This window comes from Macadamia integrifolia, unplaced genomic scaffold (assembly GCF_013358625.1).
Source record: "Macadamia integrifolia cultivar HAES 741 unplaced genomic scaffold, SCU_Mint_v3 scaffold946, whole genome shotgun sequence".
NCBI classification, from domain to species: Eukaryota; Viridiplantae; Streptophyta; class Magnoliopsida; order Proteales; family Proteaceae; genus Macadamia; species Macadamia integrifolia.
Window position 1 is genome coordinate 141,209 of NW_024870591.1, and position 13,937 is coordinate 155,145.

Sequence of the window (13,937 nt, forward strand, 5' to 3'; positions counted from 1 at the left end):
ATTTCATTTATTGTTGTGATTGCTTGTGCATCCACCCCTCACTGGGCTTCGTGGAAGTTCACTTTAGTTGTTGCACCTTTTTTATGGCGATCCAAGGAACCATCCCAAGACTATGCTCAAGGAGTTGGCTACGCACGAGGTTGACTACGTGTGCAATGACTGCGCCTTTAACACACCCTGAAGATGATAATATTTGTCTTCCCTTTTCTATTCCTTTGTGTACATATTTGATGTAGCCCTAAGGGCATAATTGTAATTATGATCCATTAGGTGTGTTATATTACAAATTACTATTATTTATGTGGATTTTAGAATCATTTCATAATTTTGTAACCTTAAAGTACTGCATCGGAGATCCTGGATGGATTGCGGACATGGTGATGTATCCGAGTCACCAGCCTTCAGGTAAGTGGAGGCAAGGTGTGACATTGGGAGGGCCAACTCGTTGTAAATTAGCTTCATGAGTTGAAATAAGATTTAGAATAGATAACATTGAACTTATTGAAACGACATTTTGTTTAGGTTGAAGAGTCAAGACTGCTTAGTTGCAAGTCTACATTTTCCTTGTCAAAATGGGAGCATTTTTAGAGAAGGGGAGTTCATTGAAAAATGATATCAATCAACCACCTATGGATCTATATACCAACTACGGGGAAGCCAAAAAATGCCTTGCCATTCGTGAATGTGTGATATGGCTTTTTGATTGTGTGTATGTGGGTGTTTGTAGTGTGTGTGAGTGCTTAGTTATCGGAGATCCAGTTTGTGAAAGGGAAGAAGAAAACTAATCAATATCATATAAACCAGAACTGAAAAGTTAATTTAAGTTCCATGTAAGCAAAATTATGTTTGAATCCTCTTATTGCTCTTCCATATATGAGTGAACTGAAATATATTTGAGCATGCACAGCCCCCAAGATCTCATTTTTCCCAAGGCTGTAACTGAAAATCATATGTTACCTTGTATTTTTTTCTCATCATTATTTCTCTTCAATTACTGTTTCAGCGAACAGAATAGCTGAACTCAAGTTGCGGCTTTGAAACGCTGAACAGGAGCACCCAGAGATGACAGGTATGATGCATCAACTTTATCCATACCATTGAAAAGGTAACTGTAAGGTGGCATTTCGATATACCTTCCAGAACCACGTACAACCTTGAGTTCACCACCTTCCCACACTACTTTTCCTCTAGCAATCGTCACTTCTATTTCCCCCTGCATTTTTAGAAAGCAATTCAAATAATTAAAAGCAAACAGTAGTTAGTATGGTTATCCTTTCAAGAGAAAGAAAGTAAAAATAATAATAATAATAATAAGTATATGTCTAGGAACAGCTAATTAACTATGGTACTGATAATATGCTTATTCCTGCAAGACATCTCCAAGCAGAAACATCCTTGCATGGGGGAAGGGGAAGGTGAAGGTTATGTTTGTGTGTAAGCAATAAACCTGAGTAGATATCCAAAGTTAGCTGGGGTGATCATGCCTGTGGCAATTACTACCCCATGTGTAATGTGAAAAGAACTATGATGAAATAAAAAGTGGTTAAATTAGAGCTCTCATGCTTAGTGTAGAAAATGGATGATTAGTTATTAATATTATTTGATGCGAAGTTTCCTGTAAAAGTTTCATACCAATAAAAAAAAAAATAGGTCAGAAATATACGTCATAGTTAATCACTCATACAGGAACTTACATTGATATTATTTGTGGAAATAGTGTTCTAGTAACTAACAAGAATACCAGTTGTCTGTTATGAAACTAGTTTGTTGTTTTAAAAAGTAATTCATTATAGGACAAATTCACTCCCAAGATCTACATTTTGGACTGTAAGATGGGTGTGGTCTAAACATCTGCCTGAAAATAAGCAGATTTTGAGAGGGTATTAGCTGAACCTTCCTTCCCACCACCACCCCCCCCCCCTTAAAAAAAAATATAATAATAATAAATAAAAAGATCAAGGAAAAAGGAAGAAATTCACATGCAAGTGGACTTGTAAGGATGGAAAGAATAGGTGGTAAAACATTAGATATATTTCATAAGCTTCATTCCAATGGCTAAAGCATCTGTCATATTATTCATCAAAGGCCAACAGATATGCATGCCAACAGAAAAGTACTGATATACCCAATGGTTTTTGAATGACAAATAGGCTCTTAATTCACATATTTGATTGATATTGAACAGTATATACTAGTAGTTGCAGTCAAGGATTTGTAACTCGTCGGACCTCTAGTCACTACTGTAATTTTGTGTAGGATCATACAATCACTATGATTTTGGGGTATGGTCCATTCAAAGTTAGGAATATCCATTAGATGGTATGGATAAAAATCATAAATTAGCTGTTCAAATGCTGTTAGTAGACTATAATTTAGGCATTCAGGTGTTAAGGGCGTACCCAGTACACGAGGTTCCCACTACTGCAGGGTATGTGGAGGGGCAAATTTACACAGCCTTACCCCCACTTTTTATGGAGAGGCTGTTTCCTGAATTTAGGCATTTAGCCAAGTTCTATAAAAACCTTAAGCGGATAGAGATCAGGTATATAAGACAATAACTGTTGTAGATGAAATTAATATGATCCATTCAAGAGACGGCTATCTAAGCTTAGATGGAATAGAGCAAAGCATGATGAGCAGTTAACTGTTAGTAGCTGAACATATGATTTAACTGTTTCCAAAATCGTAATGCTGACCAGACAATTAATTCACTGCCAATATATAAAATCATTTTTTATGATAAAATTACCTTCCCCCTCTTTCCTTCTAAGGCATTGGTGTCTGAGCATGTGTGATGAGTGGCTGCACTTATTTCAAAGCTTTCATTGGGATTGAGAATAATTATATCAGCATCAGATCCAGCAAGTACTGCTCCCTTTCTTGGATATATATTAAAAATCCGAGCACTGCCAAATTTTTCAGAGGTTATACTTTGGGGGAGAGAGAGAGAGAGAAAGATGAAAAGAAAAACAACAGCAAGTGCTTCATGGGATCAATCATGAATAAAAATCAACTTCTTGTGAAAAGGACTCTATGGAGTAAGAAACTACAAAGTCATTTACAATGCAAGGAATTGTCTTCACATTTCCCAAAAAGGTTGAAGATAAAATGGTAGGAGGTAAGTAATTGAGCATGAGACAGCTTAGAACTCCAGGTGTCAGATGGTCCATATCTTTTATCCCTTCATCCTCCATCTGGTAGATGAGAAGGTGAGCAATGGCCATGTTTGGGGTCCACCTTGACCCAGAAATAGTTCTTTGGATGATTGTAATACTGACTACTGATCATCAATAATTTTTTTCTTTGCCAGTGAGAGGGTGGAGGGTGGAGGGTGGAGGGTGGGGGACCTGATTTCCAGAAGGTATCTATCGGAGTATCAGAATCATCTGCTCAACCTGATTTTCATGGAAGATTGATTGTGCAGCTGTGTATACCAATAGTGAAGCCTAACCATTTTCATTTTTCATTTACACTATATTATCATTTTACCAGATATAACCTACTTCTTTCAGTAACTACCAATATAGTGTCTTATATACAGAGAGCCAGAAAATACCATTGAGTGCTTGTAATTCTGACATAATCAGAAGGAGATATTAAGCCAGACTCCTGCAACAAAAGATGTCATAAGAAGAAGACAGAACAGAGGACACCCCCCCCCCCAAAAAAAAAAAGAAGAAAAAATTCCAGCGACTTGATTTACTTGAAACTAATTACTTAATACATGGCAACTTACCACCATAGTGTCCCAGACCAAATGCATCCTTTCTTCAATACCTGTGAATCTCAAGGATTGCCACAAATATGTATCAAATAAACATTAGAGTGCAGAGTATGTCCCAATGAGTAACAAAGGACATTCAAAGTAAATCAGCCCATTTGATTACCGTTGACACCATTTGGAATATTTCTGAAGTCATCAATACCAAGGGCTTTTTGTGTGGAATTGAATGTACAATGATCAGTTCCTACAAGCTGAAAAGTTTCAAAATAGAATAAAAATTGGAAGACAACAAAAGAAATATAAGAAAGATGAGGGCCATGAGGTAGAAATGAAAGACATCCAACCAAAAGGCACAGTAATTAGGGTGAATAGTGGAGACCAGAAATACAAAGCTAGGATTCAAGGCAGATATGGTATTTGCCAAAAAGAGACTTGGAAGTAGAACAATTAGGCCAGGCAGATCTGGTTGAGGTACAGCTCATGCCAAGAAACAACCAGTGAGGATCTTGACTGGGTATGGGAATATCCAACCGGAAACCTGGACCAGGTCAATAATTTGCATTCAGTGCAATTGATCTGTTTTTCATGTTGACCCAAAACCTAATAACACTCTTCAGGGCGTCTTTTGCTTTGTGCTCCAAAGAATGTTATAGAAAGAGTGATTGGGTTCAGCAAGTTGGATCAAGCTACAGAATGGATCTTGCCTGCGGCACCCATCAAATTGAAGTTTGGTATCATATAATGATGCTTACATATTCTATCAAACAACATCAGTGCAAAAGGAAGATATTGATGCAGCAGCACACCGATGGATCGACCCAAACCCTTTCAAGATCCCAGACCAAGATCTAGACCCAAGTTTGGTAGTTGATCAGTAGCATATTTAGAATATTTATTTTATTTGGCAAAGATATGTAATTTTTTATTTTGGGGTAGCTATTAGGCAAGTAGAAATTTCCAATTTGAGTCCTTAGAATATTCTAGGATTTCATTTTATTTGTAATCTTTTATTTTAGGTAGTTCTAGATAAGTAACAAATTTTAGGATTTCATTTTATTTGCAATATCTTATTTTAGGTAGTTTCTAGATAGGTAACAAGTTTCCAATTTGAGTCCTTTGTTTCTATTTATATTGGTATAGATTTAGGAGATTTTATTTTAATTAGGACGCTTTAATTTTAGATTATTATAAATAAAACATGTAACCCAAGTTATGGGATTAGTTGATGAATTTGAAGAATGAATTAAGTTGTGAAAGGCCTGCGTGGCTGTCTTCTTCCCCCCCCTCCTTCCTTCTTCTTGGAGAATCTCTTCTTTTCCCCTTCTCTCTCTTATTCCCTCTTTGTCCAGCGAGACAAACCCCCCTTCTTCTTCTTCTTCTTCTCTGCGACCTCTCTATCTCCCCTCTTCTCCAATCTTCCTTTCTCTTTGTTCTTTCTTCTTTTCTGGTTCTATTCCTACGATCTTAGCAGTCCAGCAAGGGAGTATTGAAAACCCTCCCGCATTATCTGGTATCAGAGCAAATTTCCTGTAAATTTGTTTACTCCAATGGTTGCTTACGACACCCCCTCACCTGAACTGTGGACTCGGTTACTTCAACAGAATGAAGAGATGTTGAAGATGGTTAGAGCTTTCCAAGAAGAAAGAGAAGCATATAGGATAGAAAGGGAAGCACAAGATATTACCCTCCAGGACATTAACACAAGACTTGATGCCCTAGAGTCACGTATTCGGAACCCCGACGGACAGCAAGGTCATGTTACTCATAACATTGTGACGACACCTCGAGAACTGTGCCCCCATCTAGATGCCATTACAAGTTTTGTTGCTGATGTTGAAGATGAACTGGACGATCCGATGAAGGATCTGAAGAACTATTCGATGGCTCGATCTCATTTGTGAAGCCCCACCATCCGATTCCTATCAAAGTCATATCATTTGTTGACGATCATCAGAAGATCGTGACCGTTGATCACGAGGTGCGTTGGATCTTTACCCCATTGGAGCCATTGATCGAAGATGCTGATAGAGTGGTGTTGATTCACTCCTATAAAACTCATCGACGAGTTTTTCTAAACAACAAGGAAGTTGATACAGCAGTGCTCCGATGGATCGACCTAAACCCTTTCAAGATCCCGAACCAAAACCAAACCCAAGTTTGGTAGTTGATCAATAGCATATTTAGAATATTTATTTTATTTGGCAAAGATATGTAATTTTTTATTTTGGGTTATTTTGGGGTAGCTATTAGGCAAGTAGAAATTTCCAATTTGAGTCCTTAGAATATTCTAGGATTTCATTTTATTTGTAATCTTTTATTTTAGGTAGTTCTAGATAAGTAACAAATTTTAAGATTTTTTTTTACTTGCAATCTCTTATTTTAGGTAGTTTCTAGATAGGTAACAAGTTTTCAATTTGAGTCCTTTGTTTCAATTTCTATTGGTCTAGATTTAGGAGATTTTATTTTAATTAGGAAGCTTTAATTTTAGATTATTATAAATAAAGCATGTAACCCAAGTTATGGGATTAGTTGATGAATTTGAAGAATGAATTAAGTTGTCAAAGGCCTGCATGGCTGTCTTCCCCCCCCCCCTTCCTTCTTCTTGGAGAATCTCTTCTTTTTCCCTTCTCTCTCTTATTCCCTCCTTGTCCAGCGAGACAACCCCCCCTTCTTCTTCTTCCCTGCGACCTCTCTATCTCCACTCTTCTCCAATCTTCCTTTCTCCTTGTTCTTTCTTCTTTCCTAGTTCTGTTCCTGCGATCTTAGCAGTCCAGCAAGGGAGTATTGAAAACCCTCCCGCAGTAGATATTCACTTTAGGTCATGGTCCATTACTTTAGTACAAGATGGAAAGCATAAATCATTGTCAGGACCGACGTTATGAGTTAGGGATCTTAGTTTGAGACACTACAAGGAACATCCTCGTTGTATCCTAGGGTCTTCCCATCTCCATTCTCCCCCCTCACCCCCCATGGATATTTTGACTTTTGTAGGGCTTGCCCTCCTGTTTGTATATGGTTTCACCATCCTTTGTAGGGCTTGTCATTTTGGTTGTTGTTAATAATAATAATAAAAACTTTACTCGGTTTAAAAAAAAAAAAGTCAATTTCTTAGCTGTTAGAAAAAAAGTAAGAATTTCAAGAAACTGCTTTGTGTAATGGACATGTAGAGCTTACAAGCTCACATTCTCTCTTTCCTAAACTTTTCTATTTCATGTGGCATCTGCAGAGAGGGGGTGGGGAGAACTGTCAAGTTCAAAGATGAAAAAGAGACCTGCAAAACTCCCATTGATAGGGCAGCTTTAAGAGCTTTATCATGTCCTGATTTCCTTATTGGAGGACTCATGACATACCTGAAAAAGCCAACAACACAGGATGGTTGGAATAGATTTTTAAAATTAAATACGAAAAAGGTAAGGAACTGAAAAGCATAAGGTACTTGCTTTGCAGCAGTGGTGAAGTCAGGGTCAAAGATCCCCGAATCATCAAGGGCCAATCCAGCAGCTATTGGCCCTCCATTAACCCTTTAACCTGTAGTTTGGAATAATCGTTAAATTAAACTGTTTAAACCCACCATTAGTATACTGCAACAGCATTGGACATTGTTTTGCAGCCACAGAATTAAAATATTAACAATCAACTTAACTTACAAAAACAGATGTACATGGAGTGAATATTTATCAATAACAAGCATTTCTTCCTCTTTATATAGATGCAGGAATGGATATAAGTAGATGAATGAATGTATATGTGAGAGAGAGCCAAGTAAAAAGTATATTGGTATAATAGAAAAGAGAATGGTGTTGCTATCCATCTGTCCAACCTCCAATCCTCTGATCATTTTTATCTTTGCTTTTCTTTCTAAAAAGGAAGCAAGACTCAACCAGCATCAGAAAAATGGTTTCCTTAATGGGCAGTTATCTATGCCATATGGATTTTTTTTCTTTTAAATTTTAGATTGAGAATTAGCTCCAACAGAAGCTTCAGTCAGTCCATCCATTATTATACTTGATTTATCTGTAAATTCACTACACCATCTATATCAACTCTCCACAGTCCCTCTTCTCGTAACATGTTCTTTATTGGGAACAATAAGATCCCTATAGCTTATAGTTGTGGATAGAGCCTATGAAGTCATATGCAATGAATCATAGTTAAAAAAATAGACCACCATGCATCAGGTAGCTAGAAATTTTACATTTAAGCATCCAACTCAAAATAAATTTAGAAAAAAATGGTTCAATAAACCGGTGACATCTAGTAAAACTACCAAGGCCATCAAATAAATTCAAGAGCAAGAAAAGATACTGAAAATTTTTTAAACCTGCTCGTCGAGCTTTGGCTATCTCTTCAATTGCATCAATACTCATCACATCAACGACATAAAGGGGGTGTATTCACAAAAGCTGCAAAACGAATGGCTCTAGCAGTTGCCTCTCCTTCCAGCTGAAAGAGCAGTAACATATACTGAAATGTAAACTGGCATTGATACAAAGACTAATTCTACAAAGACACTCTAGACCAGCAAAACCCTTGTACATTCAGCACAATACGCCTAAACTCTAGTTTTTCTTTTACCTTTCAAACCTTCTTTTTTCCATTAACAGTCATTATTTCTTTTAAGTTTTCATGGGTACTTCAACCAATGGTGGTTGTATTCCTGTGCACAATATTGCTCTTCAAAATTGTGCTTAGCTTTTATATTAGAAAGGAATTATGTACTATCATACCTCTTATATTAGAAAAGAACCACCATACTATCTGGCCTGAATATATGCACACTGAATATATGCACATTCCAGCAGATTATCCTTATGTTTAACAGATCGAAGTTGCGACTCTCACCTCCCATGACATTACTCATCTGAAAGAAGTAGACAAGGGTCTTCCTGAGGCCTCATCAGAAAAGAGTAGAAAAAGGAAAAAGTGTGAGACACCAAATATGTACTCAAATCTTCATGTTATAAAGGAACTACTCTGTATGATCCAACCAGAACATATGTACATTCCTGTGGATTATCCATGTCTTTCAACTGATCAAAGTTAAGACTCTCATTCTACCCGGACCAGCCTTAAAGAAATGAACAAGGGTCTTTCTCAGGCCTTCTCACCACCAGACAGAAGAAAAGAAGAATAAAATGTGGGAACTACAGCATGCTTGCTGCCTGAGCCTCAGAGATTCTACCCATTCCTTGTATACATTCTATTGGTGGTATTGACAGTATCCGCAGTAGATGGTACTAATTAGAGACACTCTTAAATATGAAACTGATTTGATTACGATTTCAACATACACTGGTGTCCAGCAAGTACTTTCCAGCTTAAGATCTCTATCAAAGGGCTGGGTATGGACTATGGGCTGGTAGCCACATATTGATATATTTCTCCTATTGATTACAATAATGTTATAATATACTGTTTAGTTCAAGATCTCTTGATTAGAAAGCGATACCTAGCTAAACAATCCTAACACTTGATGCCCAGGCCTGGCCATGGGACTAAGGCACAAGCCTAAGCATGGCTCAACATGAGCTCACCCACCAGTCCATTAGGTGAAACTGGCCCATTGACAGCTCTACTGACCGTTGTTTGCTCTCTTTTAATTTTATTCTACATATAACTGACCACAGCATTAGCCATCTTGATGGTTCTATTTAAGTTTGACGAAAAATTAAACAAAAATAGAGGTGTTGCGGCAAGTAAAGCACCAACTTCAGTAGTTTCTTCTAGAGACTAGAAAATTTATCTTTAACTAGACTCAAAAAAACTATCCACACTTCCAAACATATTGGGAAATTTTTATCATGCACCCAACAATTGTTAAGAATCTGAAAACGAGATCCAGATCAAATATTGTTTTGTTTGAAGGACAAATCCATTGAAAATAACTCCACATTGGAAAACTCTGGGACCTTGGATGCCCTTATATACCAGTTGGTCCTCTCCCCCTAAAAGCTTAAGCTTTTGGGTTCGATACTTGATGCAGTTTGTCGATGGATTTAGAATATCTTTTATTTGTTTTCCCCTTTTAAAGCTAGAATTAGTTGGTAGTAATTTTATCTAGATTGAATTTTTATTTTCAGTTGTAATACACTAGTAACAAGACAGATTTTTGGAATGAATTTGAGAATTTAGGTTTTAGTTGAACAATGGCTGCCGACCCTCTTTTCCTCCTTTTCTGATTTTCTCCCCTCTTCTGGTTTTTCTCTTATCTTCTTCTTCTCTCTTTTGATCTCTCACTTTATTTTTTCTTCCTCATCCTCTTTTTTTTCTTTATTTTCTGGGTTTTTCTTGTTATATCCTGTTCTGGGCGGTACTTCCAGCCCCAGTTTTGGGCCATTGATCTCTCCTAATACACTTCTGACCAGTCTGAGGTTTTAAGGGCCCATCCCTCTCATAGAAACGATCCACCTTGCACAACTTCGAGACAATCCTTGACTTCTAGTGGAAGATCTAGAACTTCAGATCTGGTTCTGTGCCTGCGCTGGATTGAGTTGCAGAACAAATTAGTTCTTGCTGGGAAGTCTATTACTGCTGGTTGTCACATGCATCCAATAGGGCTTGAAGGTTCGATCCTTGTCCTAAGCTTGCAGGTTCAACAACCCTGTGGTGAAGGAGGTCTCTCCTTTGAAGGTCTACACTGGTTTGCCGTTAGGTGTTCTATCGGGAGGTTGAAGAAAGGTTTTTGTTTATTGTTTTATGCATTTAACTTCTGGTTATTAAGCCCTTGTTTTGTAAGGTTATATTTTATTACTCCCCCTTCTCTTGTGTAATTCTTAAACACCCCTCTCTTTTCAATTTCTATTTCAGTTTGTCCCCATTATTTATTTTCCTCCCTTCTAACTTTGAGCTATTTCTGAAATTACAAGATTGCCCCTCAACCATCAAATTGAAATATTTTGTCATTTTTGTGGGCCCTAAGTGATCCAATCCCTGATTTTGAGAACCCGGATCCGCATCAATACTTCAACATGGTATCGAAGCCATCAAGCCCATTATGTTAATTAAACATTTGTGCAGAGTCACCCAAAACAGGGGCCACACATGCCACATGTACACCCACCCAAAAGAGAGGCAACATGTGTGGGGAAGTGTTGAGGATAATAACACAATGGAAAACTCTAGCACCTTGAATGGCCTCATATACAAGTTGGGCCTCTCTACTTAAAAAGCTTAAGCTTTTAGATTAGATAATTCAAACAAAAGCAATAAAAACTACGAGAAGTTGATAAAAGAACATAATCTTGTTACCACAGGGGGCCTAGAAAGTGCATGTCCTTCTGGACCAGTTATTCCAAGATCAATCATCATTTGCTATCCTTCAACAATAGCATCACCATTTTCTGCATGAACCATAGGCAAGGCACCAAGAGACTTGCATTTCTTCAAGCCTTTCAATAAAACTTCGTCATTGACCATACCACGCCTTTGTAGGCAAGGAAAAACTTGAAAGAGTTGATACCTATGATCAGAATGCCATAAACAGTTATCAACATAACATGATATCTGATTGTAACCAATTCATGCTGAGCAACATGCTAACCTTTTTCCTTGACCATAATTTCCATATCTTTTTCAACAGACTCATCCCATTTCCTGATGTTCATATGAAAACCATAATCCATGCAAGAATTTTTAGCTTTTTCTGCAGCGGCTTCAAAACCAGCAGATAAACTCCCATTAACTGGTATGACAAAGTTGATGTGCATTGTAGTTCCTCCCGCTAATGCACAAACCTGACCACTGAAAAAGTCATCAGCGGTCTCAATAACACCATTGTCTGACTCCAGGTGTGTGTGAGGATCAATTCCTCCTGTTACATTAGAAGAGAAAGTTTTAATTGTCATAATCAATCATTGTTAAATTATTCTCTTTACATGATCAACTGTTGATTCTGAGAATGTAAATAAGTAGTCAACTAAAGATAAGAAGCAAGTAAATTTTGAAAAATAAAATTCAAGTTTGCAAAAGAACTGAAAAGTTATCTTCCCAGCCTTCACTTTGACTAAGAAAATGTGCAAGTCTTGGGACTCAACATGTAATGTTAACATATCCACCAGGAGAAAGAAATTACCAAGTGGATGGACCTTAGCACAACGACAAGGTTGCTCCATTGTGACCTAGTGGTCACAGGTTCGAGTCGGGAAACAGCATCTCCAGGACGCGGAGGTAAGGCTGCATACATTATAACCCGCTCAGACCCCCACAGTGGCTAGAGCCTTGTGCACTGGGTATTCCCCTTTAGAAAGACAGAAAAAAACAGAACAAATGGTAAACCTAATCAATTTATGTACTTGTTCAATAAAACCAGATCAAAAGATCATAATAACTGTTCAAGATGAGGTCTAACGAGCATAATTTGGTTTGACTGAACTGATGTCCCCTGGCCCAGCAGATTTTGTCAATGGTCAAAACTACAAGCCCTTCTAAACCAAGGATGTATGTTGCATGGGTGCTAGTGTAACTGCTTCTAAACATCATACATGCTATGAACCAAAAACAAAAATTCCAACAATAATACTACGAATACAAATATGAATATTAATCCCAATACCAACAACATTATCAATATAATAATAAACAAAGTAATAACAATAATGACAATGAAGATGACGCCGAGCATAAGAAAATAATTTGCAAAGATCTTTAAATTATAACCATGAGCATGACTCCAGAACACATATCCAAATTTGACAACTCTGAAACATTTTCCGAAATGACCTTTTTCAATAAGATAACGTAAATGCTCTTTTTTTTCGCTAACGACGGGTATCCAGGACTTTGTCCTGACTAATCCCCCTGGTCCATACTGACCTCACAGCCGCATGGACCGGGTCATACCGGGGTTGAATGAGAACCATTCAACTTTCGCTGAAAGCAGTGAAGAACACTAAACACCCCCATGTGAGTGGCCCAAGGTGTGCCTAATGAGAGTTGAACTCAGGACGTCCACGGCTCATACCAAGTTCGTTGCTCACCAACTGCGCTACCCCCTTGGGTTATAAGGTAAATGCTCTATCTATACCATAATTTATTAAAGAGTTGAGAATTTGAAAACATCCAATACTCCTAATTCCTTGTGTACCAAAAATTTGAAATTTCACCTGGCATAACATACTTCCTAGAGGCATCAATCACTTTAACACATCTCCAACCTGTGGGAAACAATTAAGTGCTTCAAATACATATCAATATCCAATATGTTCTAACACTGGGTAATGGATTATCCCAAAACCAAATTATAATAAAAATGCCACGTGCCACTAAAAAATAAAATCAGTAATAAACATTAGAATAGAATAAATCATCCAAGGAAGAGATAAGCATATAGTTGATCCTCAATTCCCTGACATAGCACATTCGAAGATAAGCATATACTAGCCAGATGAAAGAGATAGGTGGAATAGTATAAATGGGTCCTGAGGCTTGAAGTAGTTTGAATAATATATAGGTACTTACAAGGTAGACATTGCTAAATGATAAACCTCAATTCATGGGATGAAAGGGACAAGACTAGAGATCATGTTGAAGAACTAACATTTTCATGTGACGAAAGGGATAAAACTAGAGATCATGTTGAAGAACTAACATTTAGACATCCTGATTACCAATAATCTAAGAAAATAGTTTTGGTTAAGGTTTCTAAATGCTGCTGTTGATTTGAGGCATGATTACCATGCCATGAGAAATTACAACAAACTCAATCGAACAAAGCTTGATCCCATCCCAACTTGAGTTCAGCTACATGACTCCACATCTTTGTTGGACAAGTCACAAACAATCCATGAATCTTTCCCTCAGCTTCTCACCTTTATGCACTACTGCTTAGGTCCTGAAAATGCATTGCTTTCGAGTATCCCTTTCCTACAGATGATGGGTAACAAAAAATTTCACCCTTATATGATCCTTGTTGATAAACTTAAAAAAAAAAAAAAAAAATTCTGGTTGATTGCTGCTAGTCTTAAACCTCTTCTTCTTCTCTTCTTCTTCTTCTTTTTTTTTTTGTGTGTGTGCGCATAGCATTCCTTTGTAATTGTAGTTTGCCATAATCCCCTCTCTACCCTCCTTAATCAAACTATGTCATCAGTAAACAATACAACAAAAGATCCTCCTCATGTATATGCTTATAGAACTCCCATGCAAACTGAGAAAGAGATGGGTTGATCAATCCAAATCCCCCTGATGCAGGCCTATTCTATTAGAACATCTCTTGCCA

The 13,937-nt window shown here is 37.4% G+C and overlaps 1 pseudogene; it reads right to left on the bottom strand.

Moving 5' to 3' along the window:
• Positions 1–763: 763 nt before the first annotated feature.
• LOC122070566 lies at positions 764–13,320 on the bottom strand (annotated as a pseudogene).
• Between the last annotated feature and the right edge of the window lie 617 nt (positions 13,321–13,937).